This window comes from Vulpes vulpes, chromosome 13 (assembly GCF_048418805.1).
Source record: "Vulpes vulpes isolate BD-2025 chromosome 13, VulVul3, whole genome shotgun sequence".
Taxonomy (NCBI): domain Eukaryota; kingdom Metazoa; phylum Chordata; class Mammalia; order Carnivora; family Canidae; genus Vulpes; species Vulpes vulpes.
The window spans coordinates 91,408,461-91,428,235 of NC_132792.1; positions in this window are offsets into that span (position 1 = coordinate 91,408,461).

The window sequence follows — 19,775 nt, forward strand, 5'->3', positions numbered from 1 at the left end:
TACAAGAATTATGAATTTACAAATGTGTATCAGGAAGTATTTTAAAACCTATTACTGATATTATACCACATAGTAAATTTCAATGCATATTTCAATGTATAATTCATTCCCAAACTAAATATGATTATGAAGAATTGACTGTAAACTTCATCAGAGGACCTATTGGTAATTATATTTCCTAACTTATTCAGTAGAATAAGTACAAAGGTCTGAGAGTTGTGCTGTGCATAAAATGCACTTGGTTCAGTATCTGTTGGTGTGGGACAGCTATATTTCTGAGTGTACTTTATTCTTTAGGGGTTGGAAGTTATATGCAATATATTCATAATACGGAGGCTGATGATATGTCCATGATTAGACCAACGGTCCCTGTCACATATCCAGTTAGTGTATAGGCATGTTCTTTTTTAAAGCCTTTTTTTCCTCTAGAGGAATTAGTTAACTTTTCCAAAAAGTCTGTTGTGACCCTCATTCTTTAAATGTTATCATTTACAACCACATTCTTCTTGGTGAGATTTCTGTTCTAGAGTATATTGCTTATCTCTCTGTTGTGTCTGGAAACATCTTATTTTGCCAGGTATATAATTATAGGTTGGCAGTTATATTCTCCCATTATTTTAAAGAGATTTTTTTCCATTGTATATTCACCTCCATCATTTCTTTTGAACAGTCAACTATAAGTCATATTTTTGCTCCTTTCTAAGTAATGTGCATTTATTTTCAGGCTTCCTATAAAATTAGTTTGTCTTTGTAGCAGTTTTACTTTAATGTGGGCAGGCATGTTTATTTTATGGTTTATCCCGATTGTAGATCATCACACCTGTTGAATATTATCCTTGATGTATTTCATTATTTTGGGATAATTTGAGTTTATCATCTCATATATTCCCTCAGTCACATTATTTATCACTGTTTCCTATTTTGGACTCCTTTACATATATGCTAGAATTTCCCACAGTGTCCTTTATATCTGTAATGTTCTTTTATCTATTATATTTTATTTTTCTCTGTGCCTCAGTAAGGATATTTTACACTGACCTATTTTCCAATTCATTAGTTCAGTATTCCACTGTGTTCTGTCTGATGTTATAATTTTTATTTTGTCTAAAACTTAATTTTTCACTTTTAAAATTCCAGTTTCATATTTCTATGCATTCTTCATCATATGAAACTTTACTTTTTGTCAGATAATTTAAACAGAAGAAGAACATTTTATTCTAACCAAGGAAAAATTGATCCAAAGCTGTGCTTCAGTTCCTTTAAGGTATGGTATATTCTGGTTTGCCCTTATTCCCATGGTGTAGTCTTTTAGGGGTCCCAACTGAAAACCTGAGATAATAAACCAGGACCTATTCACCTTAATGGGCCCTGGATTCCAATTCTTACCTTCCCAGTTCCATGAGACTTTCAAATGTTTTATTTAGTTTTTCAACTTCTTAGCTAAGTTATTTTGGAAGGGCATTTCCAGCACATAGCCATGTTGCTTAGAAATAAACAAACACTTTAAAGAGAAAAGCAACAGTAAAATGCTAGTGGTTAACTTTAATGTTTTTCCTTTCTTCTTGGATCTTGACTTCTGGCTGTTTTGGTGATTTTATGAGGGTTTCAAATGTGTATGTGTGTACACGTGTGTGTGTGCGTGTGTGAAGTTGTTCTTGATGGATTTACATGCTACTAGAACTTCACTGTCTTTTGTCTGTGCCCTTTATCTGTCCTTGTAAGCTACCTCAAATGTTTTCTGTAACAGAGTTAGAGTGTAGAAATGCAAAGGCAAATCTATAATAAATAAGACAGTATAATATTGGCAGAAGGTTAGAAAGACAGTACAGTGGAACAAGATAGAGTAAAGAAACAGACTCATAAAAACAGTTAATGGATTTCTGGCAATGGTATTGTAAAAGTACATTTGGGAAAGGATGATTTCTTCTATAAAAGATGCTGAGTTAATTGGATGAAATGAAAAAAATGTTGATGGTTATTTCACATCACACACAAAACTCAGTATTAGAGAGTATACACAATTTTTACAGGTATAACTGTAAAAATTCTTTTTTAAAAAAAGATTTTACTTATTTATTTGAGAAAGAGTGCACTAGCAGGGATGGGGGAGGAAGGGAGGAGAGGGACAGAAGCTCCTTGCTGAGTGGGGAGCCCACCCTGGGGCTTGATCCCAGGACCCTGGGATCATGACTTGAGCTGGAGGCAGACACTTGACTGACTGAGCCACACAGGCATCCCTAAAACTTCTTGAATAAGATGTGTAAAAATTTCTTTATGATCTTGGTGTAGGCAACAATTTCTTAAGCAGAGCATCAAAAACCTAAATGATAAAAAAAAATCATAAAACCTCTTACAGTGAAATATACCAAAAAGGAGATCGTATTTGTAATGGATACAAATGGATGTTTATAATGAGACTTCTATCTTGAATGTAAAGAAATCATACAAATCAATAAAAGAAAGAAGAAATACAATGAATAACTTCACAAAAGAGGATAACCAAATTGCCAATAAACATATGAGAAGTGCTTTGCCTCATTAGTCACCCCAAAAATCCAAATTAAAACTATGATGAACCGTGCACTCAAGAGGATCAATAAAAAGAAAAAGATGGAAAACATCAGATATTGAAAAAGGTATGGAGCAACTGGAATTCTTGAACTCTGCTAAAATCACTTGCAAAAACTGGTAGCATCTCCTAAAGCTGGATCTCATTTAAATAATATAAAAAATAGGTAAAACTAACTATTGTATTAGAAGTCAGAATAGTGGTTACCTATGGGGTATAGTGTTTTGGAGGGGTCATTGGCTACTGATAATTGTCTTGATCTGGGTACTGGTTATGAGTGTCTTCACTTTGTGAAAAATCATTGGGTAGTTAACTTTAAAACTGTGTAATTTGTTATACTTCAAGAAAGTCCATTCAAGCATAGATTGTAAATAAATGCCATTTTAACAGAAAAAATAATTTCAGTGAAGTTTCAATAAAGATTTGACACTTGAGTTGCAGTATGAAGAATACTTTTGAGTTCTCCAGGCAGATCATTTCAGGCAAAAGGAAACATCATTGTAGTACTGCTCTACCATATTACTCTTCTTTCTCTCCCCTTTTTCTGTATTCCATCCAACCATTAAAACTTTCCTATTTTGCATATTTCTCTTTAGAGACTACTTACCCCTTGATAGTTTAATATGTTAGCACTCACAGTTGGGTTATAGACTTATATTCTAAATCGAGCAGAACCGCAGGAGGGGCAGTGAAGCCTCCAGTCTCCAGGAGTCACTAATAGGAGAAATGTGCCCACGGGAGAGCGCACCACAGACAGTGGGCGAGCTTGGTAAAGGGCTGGCACGGGCACGGGGGGGGGGGCCTCAGGGAGAAGCCGGTGGGTCAGGTGGGGGCTCCAGGCGGAGGGGGCTGCACCCTGCTGCCTTCGGGAGCAGCGGCCCCAACCCTGAGCCCGATTCCAGCAGCACAGGCCCCAGATTCCAGGGCGCCCGGGGGCACAACCCCCGGTCCTGCACTCCCCCCGAGACAGGCAGAGGTGGGGAGGGCCCAGGACAGTGGGGACTCTCCTGCTGCTTGGCGCCCCCCAGCTCTGTAGAGCAGCACCCGGCCCTGGGAGCACCTAGGCCAGTGTGGACTGGGAGACTGCTGTACTTACTGCAGGAACTGACTCCAGAACTGGAGGCCTGGCCACTGCCAGTGGGGTTGTTCCTCCTGGTGTCACCCTGTGCCTAGGATGGGGCGGGGCTGCCAGGGAACAGGGACCTCATGGGGTAAACAGCTCCCACTGAACTTCTGAGAGTCAGCACAGCAGCTCCTCGCCCAGAAGACCAGCTGGAAGGACAGAGGATGAGCAAATTCTTGACCCAGCAGCGCTGGAAAGTTCTAGGGGAAGTCGAGGAAAGAACCAGAGAGTACCCCTCCTTTTTTCCCCCCTTTTCCAGTACAACTCATTTTTATTTTTTTTTTTTTTTTTTTTTTTTTTTTTTTTTTTTTTTTTCATTTTTATATCAGACTAAAAATTTACAGTATTTTTCTCTTTTCCCACCTTAACTACAATATTTTACCACCTCTTCATTTTTAAATTTCTTCCTTTTTGGTTTTTCATATTTCTACAATTACAGGTCTTAGATATATTTTCCACTTCTAGATTCCCTTCAACATACTCAATTTAATTTTGGGAGATATACAAGATATGTTTTTTTGTTTTGTCTTGTTTTCTCTGCCTCATGTTGTTCTACAATGGCGGAAGTTAATGCTTTCTAAAACATGACCAGCATGCACCCAGAACCAAGTGGAATACTGTGCTGGTTCATTCCATGAGATTATATTCTCTCTTCATGCCCATTCTGCCCTGCTCTTTTATCTTGTTTATGTTTTGGTGGTCAATGTTGGGGGTCTCTACAAGTATTGCTGTTTTATATAAATTTGGACTGAGCATCTTCTAACATGCAGAACTTAATACACTCAGAACCAAGAGGATCACCCTCTAGCACCCCTCAGGTAGACTACATTCTCCTTCTACTACAACTTCACCACCACCACATCCCAGTCCCCCCCACCCCGTTTTTCCTCTTTTTTTTCACTTTACTTTTGCTTTTTTCCTCTTCTTTTTTCTTTTTTCTTTTTTCTTCTTCTTCTTTGGGATTCATGGCCTTTTATTTTTTACTACTTTGTTTTAAAATTTGTTTTTCACTTTATTAGTCCTTTGGTTTTATTTTGTTCTGATCTTTGTTTTCATTTTCTAGTCTCTGACCTCATCAGAATCATCTAGGGTGAAATTTACTTAGGTTGTGGTTGATATTCTGGACTCAGCCACTCTGCACTGAGCAAAATGACTAGAAGGAAGAACTCACCACAAAAGAAAGAAGCAGAAACAATACTGTCTGCCACAGAGTTACATATGGATTGCAATTCGATGTCAGAAAGCCAATTCATCCAAAGTCTTAACTTATATGGGGACAAAGCACAATTATGAAGCTACTGGTGGCTCTGGAAAAAAAGCATAAAGGATTCTAGAGACTTCATGATTGCAGAATTTAGATCTAATCAGGCTGAAATTAAAAATCAATTAAATGAGATGCAATCCAAACTGGATATCCTAAAGACAAGGGCTAATGAGGTGGAAGAAAGAGTGACATAGAAGACAAGTTGATGGTAAGGAAGGAAGCTGAGGAAAAAAGAGAAAAACAATTAAGAGACCATGAGGAAAGGATAAGGGAAATAAATGATAGACTCAGAAGGAAAAATCTACATATAATTAGGGATCCAGAAAACACTGAGAGGGCCAGAGGGCCAGAAAGCAAATTTGAACAAATCATAGCTGAGAACTTCCCTAATTTGGGGAGGGAAACAGGCATTCAGATCCAGGAGATAGAGAGGTCCCCCCCTAAAATCAATAAAAACCATTCAACACCTTGACATTTAATAATGAAACTTGCAAATTCCAAAGATAAAGAGAAAATCCTTAAGCAGCGAGAGATAAGAGATTCTTATATGGGGAGAAATGTCAGATTAACAGCAGACCTCTCCACAGAGAGCTGGCAGGGCAGAAAGGGCTGGCATGATATATTCATGGTTCTAAATGAGAAGAACATGCAGCCAAGAATACCATATCCAGTAAGGTTTTCATTCAGAATAGGAGAGATAAAGAGCTTCCAAGATAGGCAGAAACTGAAAGAATATGTGACCTCCAAACCAGCTCAGCAAGAAATATTAAGGGGGACCCTGTAAAAGAAAGAGGGAGCCCAAAGAAATAATCCACAAAAACAGGAACTGAATCGGTAATACAATGACACTAAATTCATATCTTTCAATAGTAACTCTGAATGTGAATGGGCTAAATGATTCCATCAAAAGATGCAGGGTTTCAGACTGGATAAAAAAGTAAGACCAATTTACTGTGTACAAGAGACTCATTTAGACCTAAGGACACATACAACCTGAAAATGAAAGGGTGGAGAACCAGTTACCATTCAAATGGTCCTCAAAAGAGAGCTGGGGTAGCACTCCTCATATCAGATAAATTAAAGTTTATCCCTAAGACTGTAGTAAGAGGTGAAGCGGGACACTATATCATACTTAAAGGGTGTATCCAACAAGAAGACCTAACAGGGGCAGCCCAGGTGGCTCAGTGGTTTAGCGCCACCTTCAGCCCAGAGTCTGATCCTGGGGACCCAGGATCGAGTCCCACATCGGGTTCCCTGAATGGAGCCTGCTTCTCTCTCTGTCTGTGTCTCTGCTTCTCTCTCTCTCTCTTTGTCTGTCATGAATAAATAAATAAATAATCTTTAAAAAAAGAAGACCTAACAGTCATGAATATTTATGCCCCTAATGTGGGAGCTGCCAGTATATCAATCAATAAATAACCAAAGTAAAAACATACTTAGATAATAATACACTAATAGTAGGAGACTTCAGCATGGAGCTTTCTGCAAATGACAGATCTTCTAAGCACAACATCACCAAAGAAACAAAGGCTTTAAATGATACACTAGACCAGATGGATTTCGCAGATATATATAGAACTTTTCATCCGAACACAACTAAATACACATTCTTCTTAAGTACACATGGAACTTTCTCCAGAATAGACCACATCCTGGGTCACAAATCAGATTTCAGCTGATACCAAAAGGTTGGGATTTTCCCCTGCATATTTTCAGACCACAATGCTTTGAAACTAGAACTAAATCACAAGAAGAAATTTAGAAGAAACTCAAACATGTGGAGGTTAAAGAGCATCCTACTAAAAGATGAATAGGTCAACCAGGAAATAAGAGAAGAATTAAAAAGATTCATAGAAACTAATGAAAATGAAGATACAGCTGTTCAAAATCTTTGGGATACAGCAAAAGCAGTCCTAAGAGGGAAATACATAGCAATACAAGCATCCCTCAAAAAATTAGAAAACACTCAAATACACAAGCTACCCTTACACCTAAAGGATTGGAGAAAGAACAGCAAATAAAACCTACACCAAGAAGAAGAAGAGAGTTAAAGATTCGAGCAGAGCTCAATGAAACAGAGACCAGAAGAACTCTAGAACAGATCAACAAAACAGGAGTTGGTTCTTTGAAAGAATTAATAAGAGAGATAAAACATTAGCCAGACTTATTAAAAAGAGAAAAGACTCAAATTAATAAAATCATGAATGAAAAAGGAGAGATTACAACCAATACCAAAGAAATACAAACGATTTTAAAAATGTATTATGAGTAGCTATACACCAATAAACTAGGCAATCTAGAAGAAATGGACACATTTCTGGAAAACCACAAACTACCAAAACTGGAACTGGAAGAAATAGAAAACCTGAACAGGCCAATAACCAGGGAGGAAATTGAAGCAGTCACCAAAAACCTCCCAAGACACTAAAGTCCAGGGCCAGATGGCTTCCCAGGGGAATCCTATCAAATGTTTTAGATGAAATAATACTTATTCTACTAAAGCTGTTCGAAAGGATAGAAAGGGACAGAATACTTCCAAAGTCGTTTTATGAGGCCAGCATCACGTTAATTCCAAAACCAGATAAAGACCCCACCAAAAAGAAGAATTATAGACCAATATCCCTGATGAACACAGATGCAAAAATTCTCAACAAGATACTAGCCAATAGGATCCAACAGTACATTAAAATTATTCACCAGGACCAAGAGGGATTTATCCCCAGGATGCAAGGGTGGTTCAACATTTGTAAAGCAATCAATGTGATAGATCATATCAACAAGAGAAAAAACAAGAACCATATGATCCTCTCAATAGATGCAGAGACAGCATTTGACAAAATACAGCATCCATTCCTGAGTAAAACTCTTCAAAGTGTAGGCATAGAGGGAACATTCCTCAATATCTTAAAAGCCATTTTTGAAAAGCCCACAGCGAATATCATTCTCAAGGAGGAAAAACTGAGTGCCTTTCTTCTAAGATCGGGGTCATGACAGGGATGTCCACTCTCACCACTGTTATTCAACATAGTATTAGAAGTCCTAGCCTTAGGAATCAGACTTCTTGCAAGATACAGACAACAAAAAGAAATAAAAGATATTCAAATTGGCAAAGAAGAAGTCAAACACTCTTTCTTCAGAGACGACATGATACTGTACATAGAAAACCCCAAAGACTTCACCCCAAGATTGCTAGAACTCACAGCAATTTGGCCGTATGGCAGGATACAAAATCAATGCCCAGAAATCAGTGGCATTTCTCTACACCAACAATGAGACTGAAGAAAGAGAAATTAAGGAGTCAATCCCATTTACACCCAAAAGCATAAGATACCTAGGAATAAACCTAACTAAAGAGATAAAGGATCTACACTCTAAAAACTACAGAACACTTCTGAAAGAAATTGAGGAAGAGACAAAGAGATGGAAAAATAGTCCATGCTCATGGATTGGCAGAATTAATATTGTGAAAATGTCAATGTTACCCAGGGCAATTTACACATTCAATGCAATCCCTATCAAAATACCATGGACTTTCTCCAGAGAGTTGGAACAAATCATCTTAAGATTTATGTGGAATCAGAAAAGATCCCAAATAGGGGAATATTGAAAAAGAAAACCAGAGCCGGGGGCATCACAATGCCAGATTTCAGGTTGTACTACAAAGCTATGGTCATCAAGACAGTGTGGTACTGGCACAAAAACAGACACATAAATCAATGGAACAGAATAGAGAACCCAGAAATGGGCCCTCAACTCTATGGTCAACTAATATTCGACAAAGGAGGAAAGACTATCCACTAGAAAAAAGATAGTCTCTTTAATAAATGGTGCTGGGAAAATTGGACAGCCATGTGCAGAAGAATGAAACTAGACCATTCTCTTACACCATACACAAAGATAAACTCAAAATGGATGAAAGATCTAAATGTGGGACAAGAATCCATTAAAACCCTAGAGGAGAACACAGGCAACACCCTTTTTGAACCTGGCCACAGTAACTTCTTGCAAGATACATCTATGAAGGCAAGGGTAGAAAAGCAAAAATGAACTATTGGAACTTCATCAAGATAAAAAGCTTCTGTACAGCAAAAGAAACAGTCAACAAAGAATGGGAGAATGGGAGAAGATATTTGCAAATGACCCTTCAGATAAAGGGCTAGTATCCAAGATCTATAAAGAACTTATTAAACTCAACAGCAAAGAAACAATCCAATCATGAAATGGGCAAAAGACATGAAGAGAAATCTCACAGAGGAAGACATAGACATGGCCAACATGCACATGAGAAAATGCTCCGCATCACTTGCTATCAGGGAAATACAAATCAAAACCACAATGAGATACCACCTCACCCCAGTGAGAATGGGGAAAATTAACAAGACAGGAAACAACAAATGTTGGAGAGGATGTGGAGAAAGGGGAATCCTCTTGCACTGTTGGTGGGAATGTGAACTGGTGCAGCTGCTCTGGACAACTGTGTGGAGGTTCCTCAAAGAGTTAAAAATAGAGCTACCCTATGACCCAGCAATTGCACTGCTGGGTATTTACCCCAAAGATACAGATGAAGTGAAAGACTGAGACACCTGCACCCCGATGTTTATAGCAGCAATGTCCACAATAGCCAAACTGTGAGAGGAGCCTTGGTGTCCATCAAGAGATGAGTGGATAAAGAATATATATATATATATATATATATATATATATATATATATATAATGGAATATTACTCAGCCTTTAGAAACGATGCATACTCACCATTTGCTTCAACGTGGATGGAACTAGAGGGTGTTATGCTAAGTGAAGTATGTCAGTCAGAGAGGGACAATCGTTATATGGTTTCACTCATATGAAAGGTATAAAAAATAGTGAAAGGGGGGATCCCTGGGTGGCTCAGCAGTTTAGCGCCTGCCTTTGGCCCAGGGTGCAATCCTGGAGTCTCGGGATTGAGTCCCGCCTCAGGCTCCCGGCATGGAGCCTGCTCTTCCCTCTTCCTGTGTCTCTGCCTCTCTCTCTCTCTTTGTTTCTCTCTCTCTCTCTCTATGTCCATCATAAATAAATAAATAAATCTTTAAAAAATAGTGAATGGGAATAAAGGGGAAAGGAGAGAAAATGAGTGGGAAAAATCATAGAGGGTGACAAAACATGAGAGATTCCTAACTCTGGGAAACGAACAAAGGGAAGGGGAGGTCGGTGGAGGGATGGGGTGACTGGATGATGGGCACTGAGGGAGGCACTTGATGGGATGAGCACTGGGTGTTATATGTTGGCAAATCGAACTCCCATAAAAAATATACATATAAACAAAACAAAACAAAAATAAAACTAAAAAAAGACATTTTCTAAAAATTAATTGATATGTAAATTTCTGATGTGTAGGCATACAGCTGGGGGTTTATTTATTTATTATTATTGTTATTTGTACAAGAACCTCTTTAAAATAGCACCATACAGGGCATGGCCAGCTTAGCTCACATCAAGGATGAATTCCACTGTGCCTGACATGTTGCCATACATAAATAGGCATTTCAAATACTAAAATATAGTAAAAAGCATTTATTATCCTTAGCTTTCTCTCCAAACGGGTCTTAAAATATTCCTAATGAGTAAATTTTACCATTAGCACCATATCAATGTTTACTTCACTTTCAGTGACCTATTAATAAAATCTAGATTTTCCCAAAGACAGTTTGAAGGAAGTAAAGTAATAAAGCACATAGCTCTTGTTTAAAAATTGCAGAGGAACATTAACATTATGTAATAGAATAGATCCTATTATGGAACCTATTAATGGTTTTGCATTAAGTTGATTTTATTAATAATTACAGAATTAATAATTACAGAATTAATTCTGTAGGAATGGAGAGTGTTTTTCTCAAGTTGCTTTTCTTGGTTGGAAGTAAGAGTATATAAGACAACCAGGTTCATAGTGTTAGAATTAAAGTGTTAGCTTAAATAATGATCTATTTAAAGAGTGATTAATTTAAAATAAATTTCTTTAGAGCTGAGATTCATTAAATAGAAATAACTTTATATGGGATCCAGAGGTTTGTAATATATCTGCTTTTTTGTGCATACTTGCTACACTCAGTTTTTCTTTTGAATAATCTAATTTTGCAGGGTAATTTGACCTGATGGGGGCAGTGTGTGCCTTTCAGTCTCATATGGAGTCTAAATTCAAGGAAGAAAAGTTAGTTTAAGTGAAAAATGCCCTACAGTGATGAGAAGAGAGGCTGCAATAGGCTGCTGCTGACTTTACCAGCTTTGAAATGGCAACTCACTTATGAACAAAACCAAAAAGGGATCAAAATGAAAAATCAGAGTTTTGTCAGATTTTACACAGTCCAGTACAAGGGCTGATTGTCAAAAGATTATTTTGTAAAGCTAATAGGCTTTCCCAAGCCTCTTTCTTAATGCAGTCAAAACAGAGGTAATGAAGTCTCCCCAAAGATCAGCTTTAAGAGCAGCTAATGGATTTTTAGGCATTCTCCATAGTCATGATTTGCTTATTAGAAACATACAATTCCCTGCACATGTGCTTGTCTTTACCTTACTTCTTTGATTGGAATGTGAGCCGAAAACTAACTCTGTTGCATTAACTTGGGAACTTTTGCTTTTCTGAGCCCTATCACTATAGCCAAGGCTATTCTGAGTATGTGTGGGAAGCTCTAATGATTAGTCTGGAAAGTTTCGGGTTTTTTGCCTTTGTCTAAGACAAATATATTTTCTCTTTCAGTTTTTTAGGCATGAGGCAAAAAGAAAAATGGTCCTTATGTAGGCAGTACCAGGTACCTTTGTGTCCTCATATTCCCTTCTCAAAATGCCTTATTACGATGGTTCACATTGGCCAGAACTGCCCATTTGGAGTCCATTAATTTTATTTTCTGGTACAGGAAAAAGAAGACATTTACAGAAATGAAATGCTGTCTCTTACTCCAATTCCTATGTACTTTCTGAAGTATGACTAACTTCAAATGATTAACACCATCAGGACTCATTTGTTTATAGGTTAAGAGTATTTTTTTTAAAAACCTTTCTATAGGGTGTCTGCATGGTACAGTCAGTTAAGCATCTGACTTGGTTTTGGCTCAGACTGTGATCTCAGGGTCATGAGACTGAGTCCCTGTGTGGGGCTCCACGCTCAGCATGAATTCTGCTTGAGACTCTTTCACCCTCTGCCCCTCCCCACTGTGCACTCTCTCTCAAATAAATCTTTAAAAAAAAAACACATCATTTTTGTTGTGAAATATAAGAGATGTGCAAATAAATACATAATAAAAAGATATACAGCATAATAGTTAATCACAGAGGACACAACCAAGTTTAAAAATAAAGGAGATTACTGTATCCTGAAAGTCTTCCTCATGTATCTTTCAAATCACTAACTCTTCCTTCTTCACTAAATGTAACTAATACCCTGACTGTCAATCACTTCCTTGCTCTTCTTTCTTGCTTTACCTCCTAAGCGTGCCTTCCAGGGATCATTGTCCTGTAATTCTTCACACTCTTGTTGCTATCCAATACCTCTAAGCAGATTATTTTTGGAACATTTACATTTTCTAGTTGTTTTTAGTTGAAGGGTCAGTTTGTACTACCCAGTCAAACATTCTGGGAAATGGAACCTCATTTATTTTTTAATTCAACAAATATTTACTAAGTGGCTGCACCCATGTGCTATTCTAAGAGCTTGGGATATAACTGGGAATGAGTTACATGCACTTCCTGTTCTAGGTGGGAGTTGTAGTCCACCTGGGCTGTTCATGCAAGTAAACATTACAACACTGATCTTCAGAGTTCTTCTGTACAGCTATGAAGTGACATCAAATAAATCATATTGAGATAGGGATTCTGAGATGCCTGCCTAGAGAAGCATATTTTGGGATAAAGTTGCCCTAGGCTCTAATCTCCTTACAATTTCAATCTGTTTCAAAATGGAAGTTCTTTAAATATTTGCCCATTTCTAGGCCTCTTCTCTAAAGCGTTCCTTTTACAGAACAGGAACTTGCAGAAAACGTTGGGCCTCTTCAGATAACCCATTTCTCTAGCATACCTTGAAGGTGCTGCATATAATCAAGAAGTCAAAAGCCACAACAAGCATGAAACAGAGTGCAGGGCCCAAATTATAAGTGGTTGTTCCTGCAAAGACCAGACCAGACCAATTAGAACAACCATGGACCCCATCCCCGACCTTTCACCACTTCCTCTTCATTATAATGCTAAAAATCATGTCCCAGCTGGAAACTTAATATGCAAATGAAACAGTGTGTAAAGAAACATGTTCTGTCAACTGCACATGTGTGCCCAACTTCTAGTATTTCTCCACCCCTGCACGCTCAGATATCCCTCCTTTCTTGCCTCAGCTTTCAAAAACTTTCTGTAGGGAGCAGCATGTTACCTCTCTTGCTGCCTCCTTCATGCCGGGACAGGAGCTTACAATAAACACTATCCATATCATCCTTGGCCTCCTGTCTATTTCTATGTTCAAGAGTCAGAGAACCTCAAGGTAGGTAAAAATTCCATGAAGATAAATATTAGACAATATGTTAAAATACATAGTATACATTGATTTTGCAGTGACACTTCCCTTTATAATATAATTCATAATAAGATTTCTTACAATGCTTTAGAATTTCAAAATAGATACACACACACACACACACACACACACACTTCTTAGGACTATTTAGAAACACCATTCTAGTAATTCTAATATTATAACTGGAATGTGCTTGAGCTGGGAGGTCCTCATTGCTATGCCTTTTGGAGAAGTATGGTTTGTTGACTTTGATTTCCTCTTTCAGTCTTGCCATTTCACTTGCTGTCATTTTCTTCTTAATTTTAAAGTTTTCAGACTTCCTTAGTATCTACTGTCATTCATCCCTTTAAACCTTTTGCCAATCTCCAAGTCAAGTCTGCAAAAGTCCCTGGATAATTCTCTTTGCTTTCCCATTTCTCAATTTTTGTGGATACCTAGGTCCTGGTGTTGGTGGTTGTGAAGAGCTGACACTTGTCAAGGTCCAACGCAGTTTCTTTCTTACTAACAGCATTTTCCCTGAAATTATACTCTAATGTTTCTTTCTCCCACTATATCAAGGCTTCTCAATCTGGAATCAGCTTGCCAATTTATGTGAACCTCCTAAAATTTTGTGCAAAATATGACTTCTTTTTGAATATATTAATTTTCCTAGAAGTGATATATTTTAAAGAACATTTTTTATTATGGAAAATTTGAACAAACATGAAGTAGAATATAATAAGTTTCCACGTACTGTTATGATCATGTTGCCACTCTTCTTTCTTTTTTAAAGTTTAACTTTTTTTATAATTATATATACTTTTGTACATAGATTATTAATGTCACAGATTTACAAGTGCTTCAGGTTGACATTGCCACTCTTATTTCACCTATCTCTCACTATTTTGGTTCCTTGGAGTATTTTAAAGGAAATCTCTGGCATAATCATTTCTTCCACAGAAACAAGTATGCATCTTCAACTGTTAGTTTTTTTTCTTACATGACCTTACATACATAGCAAAATGGACACTGATTCCTTAAACTCACCTAATTCTAGCCAATATTCTGATCTCTTTGTTTCATTTGTACCATTTTGTAGTTGGACTATTTGGCTTTTTTTTGAGTGAAATAATTTCAAAAATCATTATAAAGACCATTTTTTTTAGTGAAGATTAAAGTTCACAGTAAAGTTGTACAGAGATTTCCCATATGTCTCCTATGTCTGCTTTATCAACATCCCTACCAGAATTACTGTTAGTTATAGTTGGTGGACCTACATTGACATATCATAATGACCAAGAGTCCATAGTTTACATTAGGGTTTTCTCTTGGTGTTATATACATTCTGTGGGTTTTGACAAATATATGGTGATAAGTATACATCACAATGGTATCATACAGAGTATTTTCACTACCATAAAAATTTTCTGCCTTCTGCTTATTCATTTATCTCCCTCTGTCTCCCACATGGCTCTGGCAACCACTGTCCTTTTACTCTTCCGTAGTTTTCCCTTTTCCAGAATGTTATATAGTTGGCATCATACAAGTATATAGCCTTTCCAGATTAGCTTCTTTCACTTAGTAATAGGCATATATTGCACCTCAATGTGTTTTCATGGCTCAATAGCTCATTTCTTTTTAGTGCTGAATGATTTTCCATTGTCTGGATATTCCACAGTTTTATCCATTCACCTACTGAAGGACATCTGCCTGCTTGCAGGTTTTGGCAATTATGAAAACAAGGTGCTATAAACTAACCTGTGTGCAGGTGTTAGTATGGACTTAAGTTTTCAACTCCATGGGGTACGTACCAAGGAGTACAGTTGCTGGATCATATGATAAGAGTATATTTAGTTTTGTAAGAAACTGCCAAACTGTCTTCCAAAGTCACTGTGCCATTTCCCATTCCCACCACTGACATATGAGACTTCCTGTGGCTCCACAGCTTTGTCAGTACTTCATGTTGTCATGTTCCAGATTTTGGCCATTCTAAAAGCTGTGCAGTGGTTATTTCACTGCTATTTTAATTTGCATTTTCCTGATGATGAAGTGGAGCATCTTTGCAAATACTTATTTACCATCTGTATAATTCTGTGGTAAGGCGGACTATTCAATTTTATAGTCCAGTTGCTTAAATTAGAATTTAAACATAGTTCACCACTTGTCTGATAAATATATCGTCTCTTTATTTTGTAATAATCACCTTTCCCCATTATTTTGCTATTAAATTGTTGGAGAAACTGAATTATTTGTTCTATACAACATCCTATAGCCTGGACTTGAATGACTGCCATCTGGTATTGTCATTTAACTTCTAATTCCTCTGTCCTTATATTTCCTATATACTGTAACCCAATTGCAAATTGGTGGGTAGTGTCTAGGCTTGATGAGATTTATATATTATGCAGTTGTTACTTTTAAAATAAAATTTTATCAAAATGTTAAAATTAAATAAAATTTTAAAAATCGGGCGGCCCCGGTGGCACAGCAGTATAGCACTACCTGAAGCCTGGGGTGTGATCCTGGAGAGCCGGGATCGAGTACCACGTGAGGCTCCCTGCATGGAGCCTGCTTCTCCCTCTCCCTCTGCCTGTGTCTCTGCCTCTCTCTCTCTCTGTGTGTCTCTCATGAATAAATAAATAAAATTCTTTAAAAAAAAAACAATTTTAAAAATCAAATTTTTGACTTCTAAAAGTTTAAAACCATTGTAATAGATGCAACTATAGATGATATTCTATTCTTTTTAAAAATAATCAGGTAAAAATATTGTTTACTTTTTCAGAAAATAAGAATTAAAAAATTTCATAAGTATATTTGAAGTATATCCCAGGGGATGCCTAGGTGGCTTAGTGGTTGAGTGTCTGCCTTTGGCTCAGGGTGTGATCCTGGGGTCTGGGATTGAGTCCTGCATGGGGTTCCCTGCGAGGGGCCTGCTTCTCCCTCTGCCTATGTCTCTGCATCTCTCTTTGTGTCTCTAATGAATAGATCAATAAAATCTCAAAGTGTATACCAGAATTAAAAAATCAGTAATTGTGCTTTTAGAGCTAAACTATTATCCAGTTCTGGAGTCTTTTATGTTTTAAATTTTCTTTTTTTCATCTTTATTGAGGTTAATTGACATATAAAATTGTAAGATATTTAAAATGTACATCATGGCAGTTTGACATATATTAAGAAAGGAATCCTTCCCCCATCCCCAATCTAGTTAATTAACACATTTAACACCTCACATACTTACCTTTTTTTTTTTTTTTTTGGTAAGAACATTTAAGTTCTACTCTCTTATTTCATCTGTATAATAGAGTGTTATCAACTATAGTAACCATATTTTACATTAAATCCTCAGACCTTATCATCTATAGCTGAAAGTGTGTATACTTTTACCAGACTCCCCATTTCCACCAGTCCCCAGCCCCTGGCACCACTTTTCTGCTCCGTGTTTCTATGAGGTTAACATTTTTAATTCCACAGATAAATGATACCATGTATTATCTTTATCTGTCTAATTTTTTTCACTTACATAATGCCTTCAAGGTCAGTCCATTTTATTGTAAATGATAGGATTTTTTCCTCGACTTAATAATATTCCATTGTATATATAAACCACATATTTTTTATACATTTACCCTTTGATGACACTTAGGTTGTTTCCATATCTTGGTTGTTGTGAATAATGTAAATATGGGAGTGCACACATTGATTTGATACCGAGTTTTATTTCCATTGGATATATACTCAGAGATGGGAACCTGGGTCATATAGTAACTCTATTTTTCATTTTTTGAGCAATCCCCATATTGTTGTCTGTAGTGGCTACAATTTACATTCCCACAGCAGTGCAAAAGGTTCCCTTCTCTCCACATTCTCCCCAGCACTTATTTTTTGTCTTTTTGATGATAGCCTTTCTAGTAGATATGAGGTGATATCTATCTCACTGTGGTTTTTGATTTGAATTTACCTGGTGATTAGTGATGTTGAGTATGTTTTCATGTACATGTTGGTTATTTGTATGTCTTCTTTGGAATAATGTCTATTCAGTTCTTATCAGATACACTATTTGCAAATATTTTCCCCAATTCCATAGGTTTTATTTGAATTTTGTTGATTGTTTCCTTTGCTATGCAGAAGCTTTATAGGTTGATGTAGTCCCATTTTTGTTTTCTTGTAAGAGTCTTCGAGTTTCAGAACTTACATTTGACTTAAATCTATTTTGAATTGATTTTTATGTATAGTGTAGGATGAGTCCAACTCCATTCTTTTGCATGTCACTGTACAGTTTCCCAACACCATTTATTGAAGAGACTATTCTTTCCCCATTGTATATTCTTGGTTCCTTTGTTGTGAATAAATTGACCATATATTCATGGGTTTATTCTGGTCTATTTTGTTCTATTGATGTATTGTCTGTTTTTACACCAATAGCATATGGTTTTGGTTACTATATCTTTGTAATATAGCTTGAAATAAAAAAGTGTGATCCCTCCAGTGTTCTTTCTCAAGATTATTTTGGCTGTGAAGGTTCTTTTGTGTTTCTGTAAAAATTTTAGGATTGTTGTTCTATTTTTGTGAAAAGTGTTATTGACATTTTGGTGGGAATTCCTTGGAATCTAGAGATTGTTTTGGGAAGTATAAACAATGTTAATTCTTCCAATCCATGAGCATGGGATATTTTTTCATTTATTTGTCTTTTCTTCAATTTCTTTCTTCAATATCTCATAGCTTTCAGTGTATAGAAATTTTACCTTCTTTATTAATTTTATTCCTAAGCATTTTATTGTTTTTAATGCAATTGCAAATATGACTATGTTCATAATTTCTCTTTGTGATAATTCATTGTTAGTGTATTGAAAAGTGACAGATTTTTCTCTATTGATTTTGTATTCTGCAATTTTATTGAATTAGTTTATTAATTCTAATACTTTTTTTAGAAGGAGTATTTAGGGTTTTCTGTATATGACATTATGTCATTTGCAAATGGTGACAGTTTTACTTCTTCCTTTCCAATTTGGATGACTTTAATTTATTTTTCTTGCCTAATTGCTGTGGCTAGGATGTCCAATACTCTGTTGAATAAAAGTGGTGAGAGGGAGTATCCTTGTCTTGATCTTGATCTTAGAGGAAAGCCTTTAGCTTTTTACCATTTTGATGAAATGGTGATTTTGATTGATGTTAGCTGTGGGCTTGTCATATATAAACTTTTGAGGGAAGTTTCCTTGATATTCATTTTGTTGAAAGCTTTTATCATAAATGGATATAGAATTTTATCACTTGCTCTTTTTGTATCTATTGAAATATATGATTTTTATCCTTTGTTTTGTTAATGTGGTTTATCACATTGATCTGATGTTAAATCATCCTTGCATCCTTGGAACAAATTCTGCTTGATTATGATATATATAATTTTAATGTATATTAAATGTAATTAATGTATATTAAATTTAATGTTGAATTAATTTTGCTAATACTATGTTAAGGATTCTACATCTACCTTCATAAGTATTATTAACTTTTAGTTTTCTTGTAGTGTTTTTTTTTAGTGTTGGTATCAGGGTCATGCTGGCTTTGTAAAATGAGTTTGGAAGTATTCTCTCCTGTTATTTATTTATTTTTGCGGGGGAGGAATTTGAGAAGGATTGTTATGAATTCTTCATTGAATATTTGGTAAAATTGACTAGTAAAGTTGTGTAGTCCTGCACTTTTGTTCCTTAGGAGGTTTTTGGTTACTGATTAAATGTCCTTACTGATTATTGGTCTGTTCAGATTTTGTATTTCTTTATTAGTCAGTCTTGATAGATTGTATGCTTCTACGAATTTATTCTTTTTAAAAATAGGTCACCCAATTGGTTGGCATTAAGTTAGTCATAGTAGTCTCTTCTGATTCTTTTTATTTTTGTGGTATCAGTTGAAATTTCTAATTTTTCATTTCTAATTTATTTATTTGAGTCCTCTTTATTCTTAGTGAGTCTAGGTAAAGATTTGTCTATCTTCAGATAATGAGTTCTTAGTTTCATTGATCTTTCTAATTGTCTTTTTTGGTCTCTATTTTATTATTTCCACTCTGCTCTTTATTATTTAATTTCTTTACATAATTGTGAGCTTAGTTTTTTTCCTAGTTCTTTGAGTTATACAGTTAGGCTATTTATTGAGATTTTTCTTGTTTTTTAATGTAGATGTTTATTGCTGTGAACTTCCCCTTTAGAACTGCTTTTGTTTTATTTCATAAATTTAGGTATATTACTTTTCCATTTTCATTTGTCTTAAAATATTTTTGACTTCTCCTTGTTTAGTCTCCATGTTTGTGAATTTT